Below are 18,297 nucleotides of genomic sequence, written 5' to 3'. Positions count from 1 at the left end.
ACAACAAAATATTTATAATAATAAATATGAGAGAACAATTCCTACATAACAACCTAACAAGATGTATTCAATCAAGGACAGAACAAGCAATACTTAATATAATTAGGAATCGGTCTCAATGATAAAATACTATAAACGATCACAAACATGATCATAACTCTGATAAATATTAACCAATCATAAAAAACTTAATGTAAGATCCATGATTTAAAATATATATATATAATATATATATATATATATATTATGAGTTAGTTTCAATTTATTTATTTATTTATTAAAGACTTTATTTTTAAAAATTATTTTATTAAAAGTAATTAAATTAAGTTTTGATAATTAAATTAAAAATTTTACTTAATCTCATAATATTAAGTAATTTTCTATATTTAAATTATACAACTTTATAGTTATAAAAGGATAAAATTTTATATGATTTAATTTAAATAATTGAGATTTTAGAATTTAATATTTAATTTTAAAACAAGAAAAAATTATATTTCTAAAAAAAAAAATACTTAAAAATTAATTAATAAATTATAATTAAATAAATTAAAAAATTTGAGAGACTAAATTATAAATAAAACTATATAATATAAAATTACTAAATCACTTTATTCTAACTTAATTTATACGCCCACCTCACCCTTATGCTCAGCTCAGCAAAAACAAAGAAAAGAAAAGAAAGGGAAAAAAAAAGAGAGGGAAAAAAGGGAAAAAGGGGAAGCGGAAATGAGAAGAGGGAGAACGAAGGGGAGAAGAAGCGAGGATGGAGAGGGAGGAGGAGAGTCGCCGCTGTCCAGCTCGCACCACCATCGTCACACACTACTACTGCCTCGTCGCCACGCCGCACCTTGTTGTCGTAATCAAGCCACCACCGCTGTCTGTTGAAAGCATTCGCGTCGCCACCAGAACCCTGCCGTCGTCGTTGCATGGACGAAGGAGAGAGGAAAGATGCGATGTACATAGCAGCTCACTGCCGTGCTTCATCTCCGCCGCTGCCATGGACGCCGGTGAGTTGCACGGTGTCATCGGGTTTGATGAGGAAGATTGTAGATTGGGTTTTCCAAAATCAAGGTTTGGAATTTAGTGAAGATTGGTTCAGTGGTTGGATTCTTGGAGTTGCTGTTCTGCCAGCGCCGTTGCTGTAGCCGTGCCTCTATTACCGGAAAACGGCGCCGTTGTCGCCGGAGAACCACCGTGAAGCCGTTACTGCTCTGGTGAGCCTTACCCTATTTCTGATCTCATTTTGTACGCTTAAATTGTTTCGTTGCTGTTGTGAGAGAGTGTTTATGTTGAATGAAGTTGTTATTGTGAGTTATTCAGCTGCCGCCCCGCTAGAGGTAGCTACTGGAGCTGCCGCCGGAACCCTTGTCTTCTTGGTTGGTCGTTTAGATGGTATGCAGCAGTTGTGTAAGGTCTTTGGTTGTTAAAGCTGGAACCTTTGCCAAATGAGTGAGAATAAATAACACTAGGAGAAGTTTGCAAGCTGTCCCTAGTATTTCTTATTCGCCTACTCGTCAATTCAAGACATTCCCAGTGATGATGGTGGGTACGGGTTCCGTGTCAAGAAGTGCTGGTTCCCTTGTAGATATGATGCCAGAGAAAGATGATGATGGCCGGTTTGCAAGTGGAGGGTGGAATAGTGAGGATGGAAGGCTTAGTTGTGGGTATTCAAGCTTCAGGGGGAAGATGGAGGACTGAGGACTTTTACGATATTAAAACATTGAAAATTGGTGGTAATCCAATATGCTTACTTGGAATATTTGATGGTCATGGTGGTTTTCGTGCTGCAGAGTATTTGAAAAAGCATCTCTTTGATAATCTCATGAAGCATCCATTTTTTTTACCGATGCCAAATTGGCTATAAGTGAAACGTACCAAGGTACTAATTCTCAATTTCTGTATTCTGAAGAAGACATTTACTGGGATGATAGCTCTACTGCTTCAACCGCTGTTTTGACTGATAACATCTCTATGTTGCTAATGTTGAAGATTATAGGACTATAATATCAAAGGCTGGTAAGGCAATTGCTCTCTGTGAGGATCATAAGCCAAACAGAAGTGATGAACGGAAGAGGAATTGATGCGTTTAAACTAAATTGAGGTAGGGGCGTTTTTATTAAACTCATTTTTATTCTTAAGAGTTGTTATAAATTGATATTTAAGCAAATAATTATTTTTAGTGATTATGGAGTCTTATGAATTGAACTGAATTGTCTTGAATGAATGTGATTGCTTACTTGACTGTGGTTATTTCAGAATATTGAGTTGGTATTGAGATAGCTAGTGAAAGATTAATTTGAAAATTCGATTTGAATGTTTATCAAGTATAATTTGAGAAATTGGAAAAATGATTTGATGTTAGAGTTAGTTTGGGTTTGGAAAATGACTCGGATTTGAAACCGTTGGAAAGGGTTTGAGTAAATGTTGGTTGGCTTTGTTGGAAATGAATTGAGATCTGAAAAGGATTATCAATTACATTCGGCATCAAAAGTTCAAAAAACAAATTCAGAAATTAGAATCCAAACAATTAGACAATTAAATCAACAATTAACAAGCAACAAAATTATTTTAAAAGAATGAATTCAAATTGAAAAGAAAAGTGAACCTGAACAAAATCACTAAATGAAGTCAATCAAAATACAATGGTTCTCAACAAGCAACTAGAGAGGGCTAATTCCATAATTTCTAGCCTTGAAGATGCCCACAGAATTATGTTGTAGTTGCTGATCATGGCTGTTCCATCTAAATTCAAAATGACAGCAATCTAGAATCCAGAAAATATATCAATCCATATAACTCATACGACATTTATTCAACATAATTAACAGAGTAGAATTGAATTTAAATTTTAAACCCCAAATTTCAACAGAGCAGAAATAAACAAAACTCAATATAGCCAAATCCAACATAGCAGAATTGAATTTATATACCAAAATTCAAAATAAACAAAATTGAAAAACAAAACAAGAATAATTAACAAAATAAAAATTAATTGAAAAATAGAACAAGAACCCATGAACAAGAACTCAGAAGATGGAAAAGATTTGAAAAACAGAACAAGAACCATGAACTCAAATCTGTCCAATTCATACAGTTTTATCACCAAATAAATGAAATTAATTGAAAGAAGGAAAAGATTGAAGTACTGACTACTGAGTACTCACCGCGGGACGGCGACCTTCGACCCGGATGCCACAGTGACCTTCGACCCACGACGGTGATGCTTTGCTCCCGCGTTTGTTGGAGGTGACGGTGGTGTTTGTACTTTGGAGGAAGAAGGTTGAAGAGAGACTGAGAAAGTTAGGGTTGAAAGGCAGAGTATTACCGGTGGCGAGTAAGGGCGACGATGGGTGGCTATGTGACGGTGGGTTTGCCCGTGGTGGCTATGGTGTCTCTTGTGAGAGTGTGAGAGTTGAGAGTTAAGAGTTGAGAGTTGAGACTGAGATTAGGATTAGGGTTGTACGTTTAGCACTTTAGCTTCTCTCTCTCTCTCTCTCTTTTTTTACCTTCAAAACGACGCCGTTTTGAAGTTTAATATCCAAACTAAAAACCACTAAAAAACCAGACGGTTCTCCCGGTTCACCGGTTAACCATCGGATCGACCGGTTTTTTCATCGATTTTTTGCCAAGCGGTTTCTGACCTTACCCGGACCGGCTAGGTGACCGGTTCCCATTTTTTTGGTTGAACCGGCCGGTCCGGTTCAATTTTTAAAACCATGGCTGTGGCATTCGTTTTTAAGTTCAAATAAAATCTTCCATTTCAACAACTCTTAGTAACCCTTGAATTGACTGCAGGAAGCATCTGTTGCAAGAGTAAGTGTTAATTCTGTTAAGAATGTCTCATGTATTTGGAAATTATATGTTGATGTTCAGGTATCATTTGTTTTGTTAGTATTAAAAAGATTTCTTTATTTTCAAGATTTTATATTTTCAGGCATATGTTGGTGTCATGGCATGGATGTGGATCTTCTTCTCTGTTAATATATTATTCAATGGTGCCTTATTTTCAATTTCTAGATGACCTATCATTGTTAGTGGATGAGCTATGAACTGATTTTTGTTGAGATTCAATATTAATAATAGAGGCCAATTCTCCTTGAAGATTGAGTGTGCCTTAAATGCCCCATTAAAGAGTTGTGTTAGACATGATTAACTTACTGGATAAGAGCATATAGAAAATATACTGGAGCGCCATAGCATTGCTATCGGTTGCATTGCTGAAGCTTGCTTGCATTGACCGACTACCCTTGTCAGATACATGAAGAGTAGTTTGAAAGAAGTTTACATGTCAAAGATAGGTAGTTAATGTAGTTATGTATATTTTAGTTTATATTTTTATGCCTAGCTGTGAAGATGGAAACTAATAAGCTAAAGCCTTATCTCAGTTGTTAAATCCATGAGTTGTAATTATTGAACTAAATAATTTTGACAGTGTAGCATTAAGAGTTATAATACCAGGAAGTTCATAACTAGGGAGATATTACCTTCATTATAAAGCAGCTCGCGCATATGCACGGGTCATACACTAGTTAGATATTAATGATAATATTAGACCTTTATAAGAGATTGAATCAAGTTGATTTTAGAAAATAAGTTCTTTTAGAAATTTTTTACAGAAGTAGATTATGCAGAAAAAATTTTATTTTTTGTCTCTAAAATTAGAATAGAACAAAATAAAAAAGAAGAGAATGAGACAAGTATGTATTCTGATTTGGTTTTTTAATGCTATGAAACTTACATCCAATCTCCACCAGTAGAATTTTCATTATAATCAAATTGATTACATACACAAATACCAATGAATTACAACCTAATTCATCTAATATCGAATTCTAAACTTCTACCCAAGTCTAGTTAGCTACCACAAAGTATTGTTCCAACTTGGCAAAAGAAAACTTAATGGTTCAATTAGCCACCAAATGTTATCCCAACTTATTAAGGGAATCTAATCCTATTTTATTAAATAACAAATACACAAAAACTTTATTTAGCTTTTTCAATGCATCTCTCTTGTTTTTTTCTCATGGTTTTTTTAATTTTCTCCTCACCATGATATGCCTTTTTTCTCAATTATAGAAATATGAACCTTAGATAGCCATAATACTAAAATTTCAAATGAAGTACAAAATTAGAAAAATGTTTCAGCTCAAATGTATGAGATGATGTTCAAATATCACTCTTTTCCTTGCCTTCAATTGATGTTGTGAAGACAACGTTATAGTATGAAATTTGTTGTGCAAATTCCATCACTACCTTTTCAATTTTCTTATTGATTCTATCTTTTGTAGTTGTCTTTCTTGATATGCAATGCTTTTCCATTTTTCTCCACTATCTCTATTGTCCTTGGAGTTGCTCTACCACCTCTACTCTCTTTAAAGTTGTTCCACTATCTCTGCTCTCTTTAAAATTGCTCTACTACCTCTGCTATTCTTGTTACTATGGTACAAAGAGTTTAAGAATTATTTAGAAAAGTATTATTTTTATTATTCATATTTCTCATATGTGATTACAAGGTTCTTACCAATATATAGACCAAGAGTACGCTAAGAGTACACTCGTTATGGAATAATATCCTAATAAATTACATTGATTTTTTTCTAATCCTCTTTGATATTTTCCTGATTTTGTTCCCTAATTATGATATGATTCTAATAATCCCCCTCAAGGTGAGTAGTGGGATCACCAATACTCAGCTTGGTTAGAACTTTAGCAAGGACTTGTCTTGAAGTTACAAATGGAAGCTCAATAATGCCATTCTCAATTTTTTTCTTTGATAAAGTGTCAATCCACCTCAACATGTTTTGTTCTATCATGTTGTACGGGATTCTCTGAAATGTTGATTGCGGCTTTGTTGTCACATTTCAACTGGCTTGGCAATTTTGGTGGAAACCCAATCTTAGTCATCAATTTTCTTATCAACAATACTTCAGTTATGCCTTTAACGATCCCTCAAAATTCTGCCTCTGCGCTTGAAAGAGCTACAACTTTCTGCTTCTTGCTTTTTCAAGTTACCAGGTTGCCTCCAACAAGTGTAAAGTAACCAGCTGTTGATCTTCTATCATTTGGGTTGCTTGCCCAATCTGCGTCAGTGTATGCCTCAACCTTCAAATGGCCATTCCTTCTGAAAATAATTCCACTTCCTGGAGCTCCTTTCAAATATCAAACTATTATCATGGCAGCTTCCATATGATCTTCTTGTGGCTTATGCATAAACTGACTTACTATTCCCACAACATAAGCTATGTCAGGTCGAGTATGTGATAAGTAAATTAGTTTTTCAACCAGTCGCTGTACCTTTCCTTATCTACTAGGGTGGCACCTTTTACTATCTTCAACTTGTGATTAACTTGCATGGGCGTATCTATTGGTTTGTAATCCATCATTCCTGTTTCTGCCAGAAGGTTTAAGATGTACTTTCTTTGGGAGATAAAGATTCCTTTGCTGGATTGTAGAACCTCTGTTCCTAAGAAATATTTTAGTCTTCCCAAATCCCTCATTTCGAAGTTTGTAAATAAGTTCCTTCTCAATTTTTCAATTTCTTCAACATCACTTCCTGTTATGATCATATCATCCACATAGATTATTAGGCAAGTGATTAAATCTTCCCGTTTTTTTCAAAAAAAGGGTATGATCAGAGTTACTTTGCTTGTACCCATACCTTTTCATGGTATCTGTAAATCTTCCAAACCAGGCACGTGGAGATTGTTTAAGTCCATAAAGAGCCTTCTTTAACCAGGAAACTTTATGTTTTCTAAATCCCGTTGAGAAACCTGGAGGAGCTTCCATGTATACTTCTTCTTTCAACTCTCTATGCAAGAAAGTATTCTTGACGTCAAATTGATGGAGTGGCCAATTTTCATTTGCTGCTATTGAAAACAACACCCTGATAGTATTAATCTTTGCAACCGGTGAAAAAGTTTCAGTGTAGTCGATACCATAGGTCTGTGTATAACCTTTGGCCACCAACCTTGCCTTGTACCATTCAATAGTGTCATTTGCCTTGTGTTTAATGGAGAAAATCCATTTGCACCCGACTGGCTTTTTTCTGTCGGTAGGATACACTTATCCCAAGTTCCGTTCTTCTCTAGAGCTTCCATTTCTGTATTCATGGCTTTTCGTCATTCAGCTTTTTCATTGGCTTCTCGAACAGTTATTGGAATGTCTTCTGTTAAGAATTTGGTGAAAAAAGCCTTTGCAACATCTGCTATTCCTTCTCTAGCCACTCTTATCGGGTATCTTGAGTTACGAGGAATATGTTCTGGTGAGTAGCGATCAGGAGGCATCCCTCTGTTTCTTCTTGGAGGAACAATAAAGGTATTGGGCTCTGGTTCTTCATGTTCTAGTGCTATACTATTATTGTTAGTGGCCTCATTAAAAACAGGGAGTAAATTATCAGATTGACAATTACTTACCTCTTGTCTGACATTCTCAAAAGGACTCTCACTGGTTGTATGTACCGAGTTGTTTTCTACGTTGAGTGAAGTATGCTCGGTGGCTCCATCTACTTGCTCTATTTGAACAGTTTCTGGGCAACAAAGGTTATTTAGCCAACTTGGTGGTTCATTATTGTTCTCTCCCTGAATGCCATATTGGCGGCTGAAGTAAAATTCGGATTCTAAAAAATCACAATCCATGGTCACATGAATACGACGAGTGATTAGATTGTAGCACCTATACCCCTTTTGGTCTATAGCATACCGAACGAAAACACATTTTTCTGCACAAGGATCAAGTTTGGTTCTATTGACTTTGGGAATATGGACAAAGATGGAACATCCAAATACTCAAGGTGGTAAGGTTAGAATAGGCGAGATTGTAGTCTGAGTAGCCAAGACTTGCAAGGGTCTTTTGTGGTGGAGAGCTTGGGTAGGTAGGCGATTTAGTAAGTAGGCAGAGGTCGCTATAGCTTCAGACCAAAAAATTTTCGGAGCTTGTGCATTCAAAATGGATTGGGTCATCTCAAGTAACTTACAATTTCATCGCTCAGCCATACCATTTTGTTGGGGTGTATTTGGACAGGAAGTTTGATGTATAAGACCATTTTCATAAAAAAATCACGCATTTATTGGTTTATAAATTCTCCACCATTATTTGAGCAAAGTACTTGGATTTTCTTGTTGAATTGAGTTTGAATCATTTGGTAGAAAGCAAAGAACTTATCAGGTACTTTAGATTTGTATTTTAAAAAATATACCCAAGTCATGCGAGAAAAATCATCTACAAATAACACAAAATATTGAAAATAATTATGGAAAATAGGAGCTGGACCCTACACATCAGAGTGTATTAGAGAAAAACTGGAATTGACTCTAGTATTGGTTAGAGAAAAAGAAACTCTGTGATTTTTTGTACGAATACAAGTTTCACATTTGAGAGGTTCAGTACTACTTGTAAAAAGACTAGGAAATAGTAATTTGAGGTACCCAAATGAAGGATGTCCGAGATGCCTGTACCATAACCAAAGTTGCCTAGTAACCGTTCCGTGAGCAAGCATGGTATGACCCTGGTGTGCTACTTCATCAACGTAGTAAAGGCCTTCTCGCTCAATACCACGCCCAATGATCTCCTTCAATTCGTAAGAAATTCCTGCAAAAGACAAAAGGTAGAGTACATGAGTACCACACAATTTAGTTCCTTTGTTACTTGACTAGCAGACTATAATTTTGATGATAGTGTAGGGACATAGAGGCAATTTTTTAATTTCAATTTTTCTGAAAAAAAGTAATGGAGCCTCCTCTTTTAATATCAATTAATTTTCCACTAGCGGTTTCAATATGAGCTTTTGAGGGTATAGTCAAGCTGTTAAAATCATGAAAGTCATGAGTCATAGTATCGATAGCCCCACAATCGAAAATCCATTCATTTATCTTTTTAATTGGATTCTAATTTTGGGTCTCCCCTTTGTATTGAGTCGCGGTCTGGGCTGAGCAGCCAAGGAGTTCAGTAGTCCTTGTCCTTAATGCCACTGCTGCCTTGCCATCGTAACTTGCTTCCTCTCTTCTGGCCTCGTTGGTAACCTACAATCTTAAAGCCATTTTTTTGGTGTGTTTCTTCTTTCTTCTTCCACCAATTGCTTTTTCCATCAGTGTTCCCATAATGGATAATTATATCCGTTTAGTTTAAAACCAATTTACAAATTATCAGAATTGGTTTGTGATGATCGTATGCCAAAACTATTGCATGTCATATTTGTAATTTGTAATGTGAATTCGTCAGAATTTTAAATTCCTAGAACCTAACTCTCTCTGATACCATGTTACCATGGTGCAAAGAGTTTAGGAAGAAATGAAGAATTATTTAAAAAAGTATTATTTTTATTATTCATATTTTTTATCTGTGATTAAAAAGTTCTTACCAATATATAGACCAAGAATACGCTAAGAGTACACTTGTTATGAAATAATATCCTAATAAATTATATTAATTTTTTTAATCCTCTTTGATATTTTTCTAATTTTGTTCCCTAATTATAATATTCTACTAATTTTTGCATATTATATTTTTTTTATCAATTTCTGAATTTTAATCCTCTGATATCCTTTGTATAGTATTGCTGTCTTTTTTAAAATTTTAGTATTCCAGCTGTCTCTCATTCTCCATAATAATATCAAATGTCTCACTTTATTTTTTTTTTTATTTCAACTATGAATTTTCGAAATCTTCTCTCTGGGCATCTAGGTTATGATAGTTGCTCATTAAATGTATTGAGCTAAAACCTTAAATTGGTGTATTAGAACTTTGCTGAAGCAACATGAATTTGGGATGAGAGCTAAAATATTAGATTTGCACCACTAACATACATTAAACTAAATTTAGACTTTTAATTTAATAAATATTTGTATCATATTTATATACCTAGAATTAAACTTAACTCAATAGATTGAGACCTTTTAAGATATTTCATATAATAGACTTAACATGTATTATTATTGTGCAGGGATGAAGAGATTATATTTATCATATATCTAAGATTTATTTTAATCCATTGAATGCCATAATTCTTCCATATTTATATTTGCAAAAAATATTTCACTCTTTAATTATTTATAGCAAAATAATCATGTTAAATTCTATTGAAAATAATGTTACTAATATAATGTTGTTTATTTTTTATTATACTTTTATTTTTATTATTTGTTTATTTTAAATTCTAGATCTTAAATCATAATTTTTTAATTTTAAACATTAAATACTAAATTCCCCAAAAAATAAAAATAAAAAATAAAAATCTTAACTCATTCTCTTAATTATCCTCCTAATTTTTAAATAACATATATTTTAATTATTTATTATATAAAAAATGATTAAGACTCCCAACTATTGCTCTTTTTAGAATATATGTGTATATGTGTATCTTAACTCTGGTTTTTTTAATTATTCTCTTAATTTTTAAATAACATATATTTCAATGCTTTATTATATAAAAAAATGATTAAGACTCCCAATTACTGCTCTTTTTAGAATATGTGTGTGTGAACAATATAATATAATAATGTGGCATTTATATTGACAATAAATAAAGCTACACAGTCAAGTAATTTTATCATCAAATTTCAACTAAATTAGATACACGTGTGTTTTTTTTTTTAATGTAATCATAGTCTTTTTTTCTTTTTCAACAACATAATCATCGTGTTTAACTTTTTTTTTCTTCTTTTATTTGGTTTTGCTCTTTTTTTTCATCCTCCTTTATTATCATCATCGTTGCCGTCTTTTTCATCTTTTTTTTCTCTTATATATATTCAAAAAACTAAAACATAAAAATTTTAATTTATAACATAAAAATTTTGTATATAATACAAAATTTTAAAGGACCACATATCTAAAATATTGACTCTCAAAACCAACAAAATACACAGTACAAAAATTTTAGTATACAACACAAAAATTTGGTGTACAATATAAAATTTTTGAAGACTACATATATAAAATATTGACACTCAACCAACAGAATATAAATAATACATAAATTTTGGTATGTATTATATAAATTTTGATATACAATATATAATTTTTAATAGACAATATAAAAAAATTTAAAGAATTGCAAAATATATTTATAGTAAAAATTTATGTGTTATGTATAAAAATTTGTGATATAAATAAAAATGTCTATGTTATATACAGATTTTTGTATTATATTAATAAATTTATGTTATGTATAAAAATTTGATTTGTATTATATATAAAAATTTATGTGCTGTGTTTATAAATTTTTATGTTCTTTTAACAAAAATCTCTATGCTAAAAGAATGTAGAAAAAGAAAAACAATAACACATACACGATATTTTTTTTGTTGGACTGGTGCTAACGTAATTAAATTAAATTTAAAAAATATTTATATATATAGTATCACCGTTGACAATATACTACGTGCATGATATCTACTAAGGGTGTTTGTGGTGCGGTTTGGTTCGGTTTTTGAAGGAAAAACCATCCGATCCGATCGTTTAATTAAGCTGCGGTTTGGTTTGGTTCAGTTTTTTTTCAAGATTATCCGAACCAAACCAAACCAATTAAAATCGGTTTGGTTTGGTTCGGTTTGTTCGGTTTTTTCAATCAAATCAAAAAAAATCTAGTAATCTACCATACTATTATGCAAAGTCATAACATTGAAATCGACAAACCGAAATACACAATAGGTAACAAAGTCTTGATCTAATGAAATATAACGACAACAGAATTCAAATACGACAATTAAAGAAGTTTAATAGTTCAACAATCAACACAACTGAAAATAAAAATAAATTATCATTAAACTGATAGCAAAGTTATGGTGTCTTCTCCAACAAAATAGCTAAACTTCTTAATGCAAACCAACCTGAAATTAAAAAAAAAAAGTTACATAATAAGAACAAGAAGAACAACAACAATAATAATTATAATAATAATAATATGAGGAGAACAATTCCTACCATAACAACCTAACAAGATGTATTCAATCAAGGACAGAACAAGCAATACTTAATATAATTAGGAATCGGTCTCAATGATAAAATACTATAAACGATCACAAACATGATCATAACTCTGATAAAATATTAACCAATCATAAAAAACTTAATGTAAGATCCATGATTTAAAATATATATATATATATATATATATATATATATATATTATTATGAGTTAGTTTCAATTTATTTATTTATTTATTAAAGACTTTATTTTTAAAAATTATTTTATTAAAAGTAATTAAATTAAGTTTTGATAATTAAATTAAAAATTTTACTTAATCTCATAATCATTAAGTAATTTTCTATATTTAAATTATACAACTTTATAGTTATAAAAGGATAAAAATTTTATATGATTTAATTTAAATAATTGAGATTTTAGAATTTAATATTTTAATTTTATAAACAAAGAAAATAAATTATATTATTTCTAATTTTAAATTAAAATACTTATTAAAAATTAATTAATAAATTTATAATTAAATAATATTTTAAAATAATTTTGAGAGACTAAATTATATTTTTAATTAATACTCTATACCTCTAATTTTATTAAAATTATCTAAATCACTTTATTCTAACCTTAATTTATCACCGCCACACCTCAGCCCTTATGCCTCAGCCTTCAGCAAAAACAAAAGAAAAGAAAAGGAGAAAGGGAAAAAAAAAACGGAGAGGGGAAAAAAAGGAGAAAAAGGGGGAAGCGGAAATAGAGAAGAGGGAGAACGAAGGGGAGAAGAGAGCCGAGGATGGAGAGGGAGGAGGAGAGGTCGCCGCTGTCCAGCTCGCACCACCATCGTCACACACTACTACTGCCTCGTCGCCACCGCCGCACCTTGTTGTCGTAATCAGAGCCACCACCGCTGTCTGTTGAAAGCATTCGCGTCGCCGCCAGAACCCTTGCCGTCGTCGTTGCCATTGGACGAAGGAGAGAGGAAAAGATGCGATGTACATAGCAGCTCACTGCCGTGCTTCATCTCCGCCGCTGCCATGGACGCCGGTGAGTTGCACGGTGTCATCGGGGTTTGATGAGGAAGATTCGTAGATTGGGTTTTCCAAAATCAAGGTTTGGAATTTAGTGAAGATTGGTTCAGTGGTTGGATTCTTGGAGTTGCTGTTCTGCCAGCGCCGTTGCTGTAGCCGTGCCTCTATTACCGGAAAACGGCGCCGTTGTCGCCGGAGAACCACCGTTGAAGCCGTTACTGCTCTGGTGAGCCTTACCCTTATTTCTGATCTCATTTTGTACGCTTAAATTGTTTCGTTGCTGTTGTGAGAGAGTGTTTATGTTGAATGAAGTTGTTATTGTGAGTTATTCAGCTGCCGCCCCCGCTAGAGGTAGCTACTGGAGCTGCCGCCGGAACCCTTGTCTTCTTGGTTGGTCGTTTAGATGGTATGCAGCAGTTGTGTAAGGTCTTTGGTTGTTAAAGCTGGAACCTTTGCCAAATGAGTGAGAATAAATAACACTAGGAGAAGTTTGCAAGCTGTCCCTAGTATTTCTTATTCGCCTACTCGTCAATTCAAGACATTCCCAGTGATGATGGTGGGTACGGGTTCCGTGTCAAGAAGTGCTGGTTCCCTTGTAGATATGATGCCAGAGAAAGATGATGATGGCCGGTTTGCAAGTGGAGGGTGGAATAGTGAGGATGGAAGGCTTAGTTGTGGGTATTCAAGTTTCAGGGGGAAGATGGAGGACTGAGGACTTTTACGATATTAAAACATTGAAAATTGGTGGTAATCCAATATGCTTACTTGGAATATTTGATGGTCATGGTGGTTTTCGTGCTGCAGAGTATTTGAAAAAGCATCTCTTTGATAATCTCATGAAGCATCCATTTTTTTTACCGATGCCAAATTGGCTATAAGTGAAACGTACCAAGGTACTAATTCTCAATTTCTGTATTCTGAAGAAGACATTTACTGGGATGATAGCTCTACTGCTTCAACCGCTGTTTTGACTGATAACCATCTCTATGTTGCTAATGTTGAAGATTATAGGACTATAATATCAAAGGCTGGTAAGGCAATTGCTCTCTGTGAGGATCATAAGCCAAACAGAAGTGATGAACGGAAGAGGAATTGATGCGTTTAAACTAAATTGAGGTAGGGGCGTTTTTATTAAACTCATTTTTATTCTTAAGAGTTGTTATAAATTGATATTTAAGCAAATAATTATTTTTAGTGATTATGGAGTCTTATGAATTGAACTGAATTGTCTTGAATGAATGTGATTGCTTACTTGACTGTGGTTATTTCAGAATATTGAGTTGGTATTGAGATAGCTAGTGAAAGATTAATTTGAAAATTCGATTTGAATGTTTATCAAGCATAATTTGAGAAATTGGAAAAATGATTTGATGTTAGAGTTAGTTTGGGTTTGGAAAATGACTCGGATTTGAAACCGTTGGAAAGGGTTTGAGTAAATGTTGGTTGGCTTTGTTGGAAATGAATTGAGATCTGAAAAGGATTATAATATTGGAAATGAGTTTGATTTGTTGAAAAATGAGTTTAAATTGAAAATGGACTAAGATATTGAAATTGGTCTGATTTTGAAGTTGAATTGAAAGGAGTTTGAGAAATGGTTTTGTTGGGACCCGAAAAGGGTGGCAGAATCCGATTTTTAGAGGATATGCTGTCGAAATTTTATAAAATTAGAAGTTTCATTTAAAGTAGTTATTTTAAAAAGATTTAATTTTAAGCATTATATGGTTTAAGATTACTTTATTTATCAAAGAAAGAATTATGTTTTGTATTGGGATTGTTAATGAACGGAATGAAAAGAAGGATGATGATGATTTTCTTTGAAATATGGTTTTTGAATGAATTTGAAAATGAGATATGGCTTATGAATTTGAATTATCTGAGATACGAGGTTTCCTGGATAAAGTGTCGTGGCTTGCCACCACGTGTACCAGGTTGAAAACTCGATACTCTGTTGACCATACGACGTAAGTGTGACCGGGCACTATATAAATTCCCGGGTATGTTACCCCCATTGAGCAATATTGATTATTTGAGAAAAAGCTATGCATAGACTCTTGGAGATGCACGTCGGGGGATAGTCTAAGGACAATTCAGACTTCTCAGGTTGGCTGGATAACCGACAGATGAGCCTCATCAGCCATAGGACAGGCATGCATCATATGCATTTGTATGCTTTGCTTGAGTTTGAACTTGTTTTGGTTTGTCTAATTGCTAAACTGTTTATAACTGCTACTTGAACTATTTGCTGTAACTGCTGCCTACTTGTGCTTTCCTTGTCTGCCTTGCCTGTGTTTGTCCTGGCGTGTTACATTTGAGATTGAACTTTGATGCTGAATTAATGATTGTGTTGTTTGATTGCGTGGTTAGTCTCTGATTGAGATTTTCTTATAAGAAAGGAAATGTCAGATTTTTGAAAGATTAAACATTGTTTATTTGAAAAGGTTTTGAACGATTATCTATTGGTTTTTAAAAGATTCATAAGACAATGATAATCACTGAGTTCGAAAACAGTTTTCCTATTAAATATCTTCTTATGACAATTTTGAAACTCCGTGGTGAGACTGTGTGGTTAGGTTCTCACCCCCCCTACAGCTTTACCTTTTCAGGAACTGGATGAAGAAGTTTTAAGAAGAGTTATACTGCGTTTGGTTTATTAAGTTGTTGTATTAATTAGATTATTTTCTTCCCTCGTCTTTGTTATTACAAGTTTGTAAGAGGGATAGGAATTATATGTTTTATATGTATATTATATTATGAGTTATTATGTAAGGAGTCTTGTATATAAACCTGTGTCTGTTTGTATTTTTCTTAAGATAAAGTATTTATTTTTTGTTTTCAAAAAATCAGTGATACAGTTTCGAGGCACAGGCTCCTATTTTACTATTTAATATGTAAAGTAGTCGTAATACTTCTTGCTATCAGAGTGGCGCAGCCGGAAGCGTGACTTCAGATAGTGAGGGTGTTACACTTAACATATTTCACCAATTTTACATGAATAAGGTTACTGACATGAAGCCTTTCCTAGCTCAAATAATCTGATAGCTAGAAATACAACACAACTGATATAAAATAATACCAGCAATTGCGAGAGTTGCCACATCTTTCCAAATCTAAAGACAAAATAACAAGCTTCAATGGTTTGTAGTGAGGAAGAATTCGTCGTAAAAACAAGACAATCTTCCATTATGTTAATGCTCATCCGTAAAATCAATATAGACACGTTAATAGAAGCATCAACCACTTAAGAACACAACTTGATCACACGACATGTGTGAAGTTAGGTAGGCAGCTGAAGTCTCCTTTTCAAACAGTACAAGAAAATGCAGAGGACAATGCTAATAATTGTTGGAGCATTCACACTATTGAATAATCATGGCAATATAATTGAAAAATTTTAATGCATGAATAATGACAATTTTATAGCCTTTTGCAATGCCATAAGACAGTTAGACAGAAAAGTGCAGAACAACTAATCTTTTTTCAACTCAATGGATGGGGGTAGTTATGACTTATAATCTACCTACCACAAAGTGTTTCCACGTTTGCAAAAATTTACAAATCCTGTTAACAAGTGTACTTATAATCACAAATTATTGGACCCAAATAGCAATTAAATGGATGCAAACAGCCAAACACTACAGGTGATTTATGAACAGCAGCTACATCTTGATTTTAAAGGAAAAGTACTTCAGAACTAGACAAAAGCTAAGCACCAAAATATAAAATCCGCAAATCAAAGAGGGGAAAAGGAGCAAAATTTAAATTGGATTAATTCAATAAGTTAAACAATATCAGTTCAATAACAAGTTTAGATCAGAACCAGCAATAAATCAAGTACAGAACCAGCAATAAACAAGCACTTTTACCAGCATTAAACAAGCACAGAACCAGCAATAAACAAGCAGCTGAAGTTTAAATCATTAAGCACAGAACCAGCACTGAATAACTGATAAACTGATAAATCAATAGACTGATAAACTGAACAATAAACAATAAATCAGCAATAAACAATAAACTGATAAACTGATAAGTTATAACTCTAGGCTTAAACTGAACAATAAATCAGCAAAGTTTACCTGAATAGATGGCTCGGGCTCCATATGCACTTGAATCGGACAATCGGTGGCTGGGTGGGTGGGCTCCAGAAACGCTGTTGGGTGGACTGGAGGCGGCGAGGTCGGACATGGCGAGGTCGGACGTGGCTCCAGAAACACTGCTGGGTGGACTGGAGGCAGCGAGGTCGGACGTGGCGTGGTCAGAGGTGGCTCCAAAAACGTTGCTGGGTGGAGGCTGGGTCGTACACCGGCGGTGGGGGTTCTCCTCTGTTCGGCGGTGGGATTTGGAGGAACTGAGGAAGGCTTCGATCTGGGATTTGGAGAGGGATTTGGAGAGGAAAGCTGTCGCGCATGGGTTTGGCTGTCTGGAGAAGGAGAAGGATCAAGGACGCGTTTGCCATTTGGGCAGGGGGAGTGGGGGTGGGTGTGGCCGTCTCACACTCTCACACTCTCACACTCTCACGTCTGGGTGGGTCTGGGTCTGGGCTGGGGGTGGGGTAGGTTTAAATTTTTAGGATTTTGGGAAGAACCGGTTCGGTTCGGTTCGGTTAGAATTTTAGTAGTGAAAATCGAAAACCGAACCGAACCGTAAAAAACAGCAACACATGAATTTTTTGGTTTTTTCGATTTTCGGTTAATTCGATTTTCGATTTTTTAGATTGAGTTTTTCGGTTTAGTTCGGTCCGGATCGATTTTGAACCCTAGTATCTACAATAATTTTAGTACATTGAATATGGACACCACCTGTCCATCAAAAAGTTAGTTAAAAAAATTATGCACAATCAAACAAAGTGAAAAAAAGAAATAATATTACTTTTATTACGGATAGTTGTTATTACACTACTCTTAAAAATGACTTAATTTTTTTATATATTAATAGTATAAAAAATATTTTATACTTTTATTCAAATTTTTTTATTGTTTAGATGTAAAAAATAATTAATTTTATTAATAATCATAATATCTGCATGGTTATATATTTTTATGTAAAATTATTTTATATTATGAGTATATATCTGACAATTTAATTTCTTTTAATATGATATTAAAATTTTTATAATTAAAAGATTTAAAATTTCGTTCTAAATGTCAATTTATTATTTTTTAATTTTTTATTAACTATTAACGGTTTGAAAATTAACTATAAAAGATAAAATTAAAATTAATTTTTTAACGTTAGAAAAAAATTTAAGTCAAATTAAAAATATTTTTAAAAAAATTAAAAACAAAAATATATTTTATTCTAAAATTATATATATAATCATGTATCCCTACTTACCTGAATTATCATTCTCATGTA

At 33.4% G+C, this 18,297-nt stretch overlaps 2 long non-coding RNA genes and 2 pseudogenes across 2 annotated transcripts; 2 read left to right on the top strand and 2 right to left on the bottom strand.

Moving 5' to 3' along the window:
- The first annotated feature begins 1,340 nt into the window (after nt 1-1,340).
- LOC140179929 (probable protein phosphatase 2C 76) lies at nt 1,341-2,258 on the top strand (annotated as a pseudogene).
- A 257-nt stretch (nt 2,259-2,515) lies between these two features.
- On the bottom strand, nt 2,516-3,450 carry LOC140179932 (uncharacterized). Its single transcript, XR_011874109.1, has 2 exons — nt 3,168-3,450; nt 2,516-2,767 (listed from the first exon to the last, which is right to left on the bottom strand). It is a non-coding gene; the product is annotated as an uncharacterized lncRNA (long non-coding RNA).
- Nucleotides 3,451-11,593: 8,143 nt separating this feature from the next.
- Nucleotides 11,594-17,150, bottom strand: LOC140179933 (uncharacterized). The gene is made up of 2 exons (XR_011874110.1): nt 17,019-17,150; nt 11,594-11,825 (listed from the first exon to the last, which is right to left on the bottom strand). It is a non-coding gene; the product is annotated as an uncharacterized lncRNA (long non-coding RNA).
- LOC112750841 (probable protein phosphatase 2C 76) lies at nt 13,202-15,973 on the top strand (annotated as a pseudogene).
- Nucleotides 17,151-18,297: the final 1,147 nt, after the last annotated feature.

Source organism: Arachis hypogaea, chromosome 2, assembly GCF_003086295.3.
Source record: "Arachis hypogaea cultivar Tifrunner chromosome 2, arahy.Tifrunner.gnm2.J5K5, whole genome shotgun sequence".
Classification (NCBI taxonomy): Eukaryota; Viridiplantae; Streptophyta; class Magnoliopsida; order Fabales; family Fabaceae; genus Arachis; species Arachis hypogaea.
Note: the sequence above shows the minus strand (reverse complement) of the source record. Positions and strands in the feature narration are given on the sequence as shown.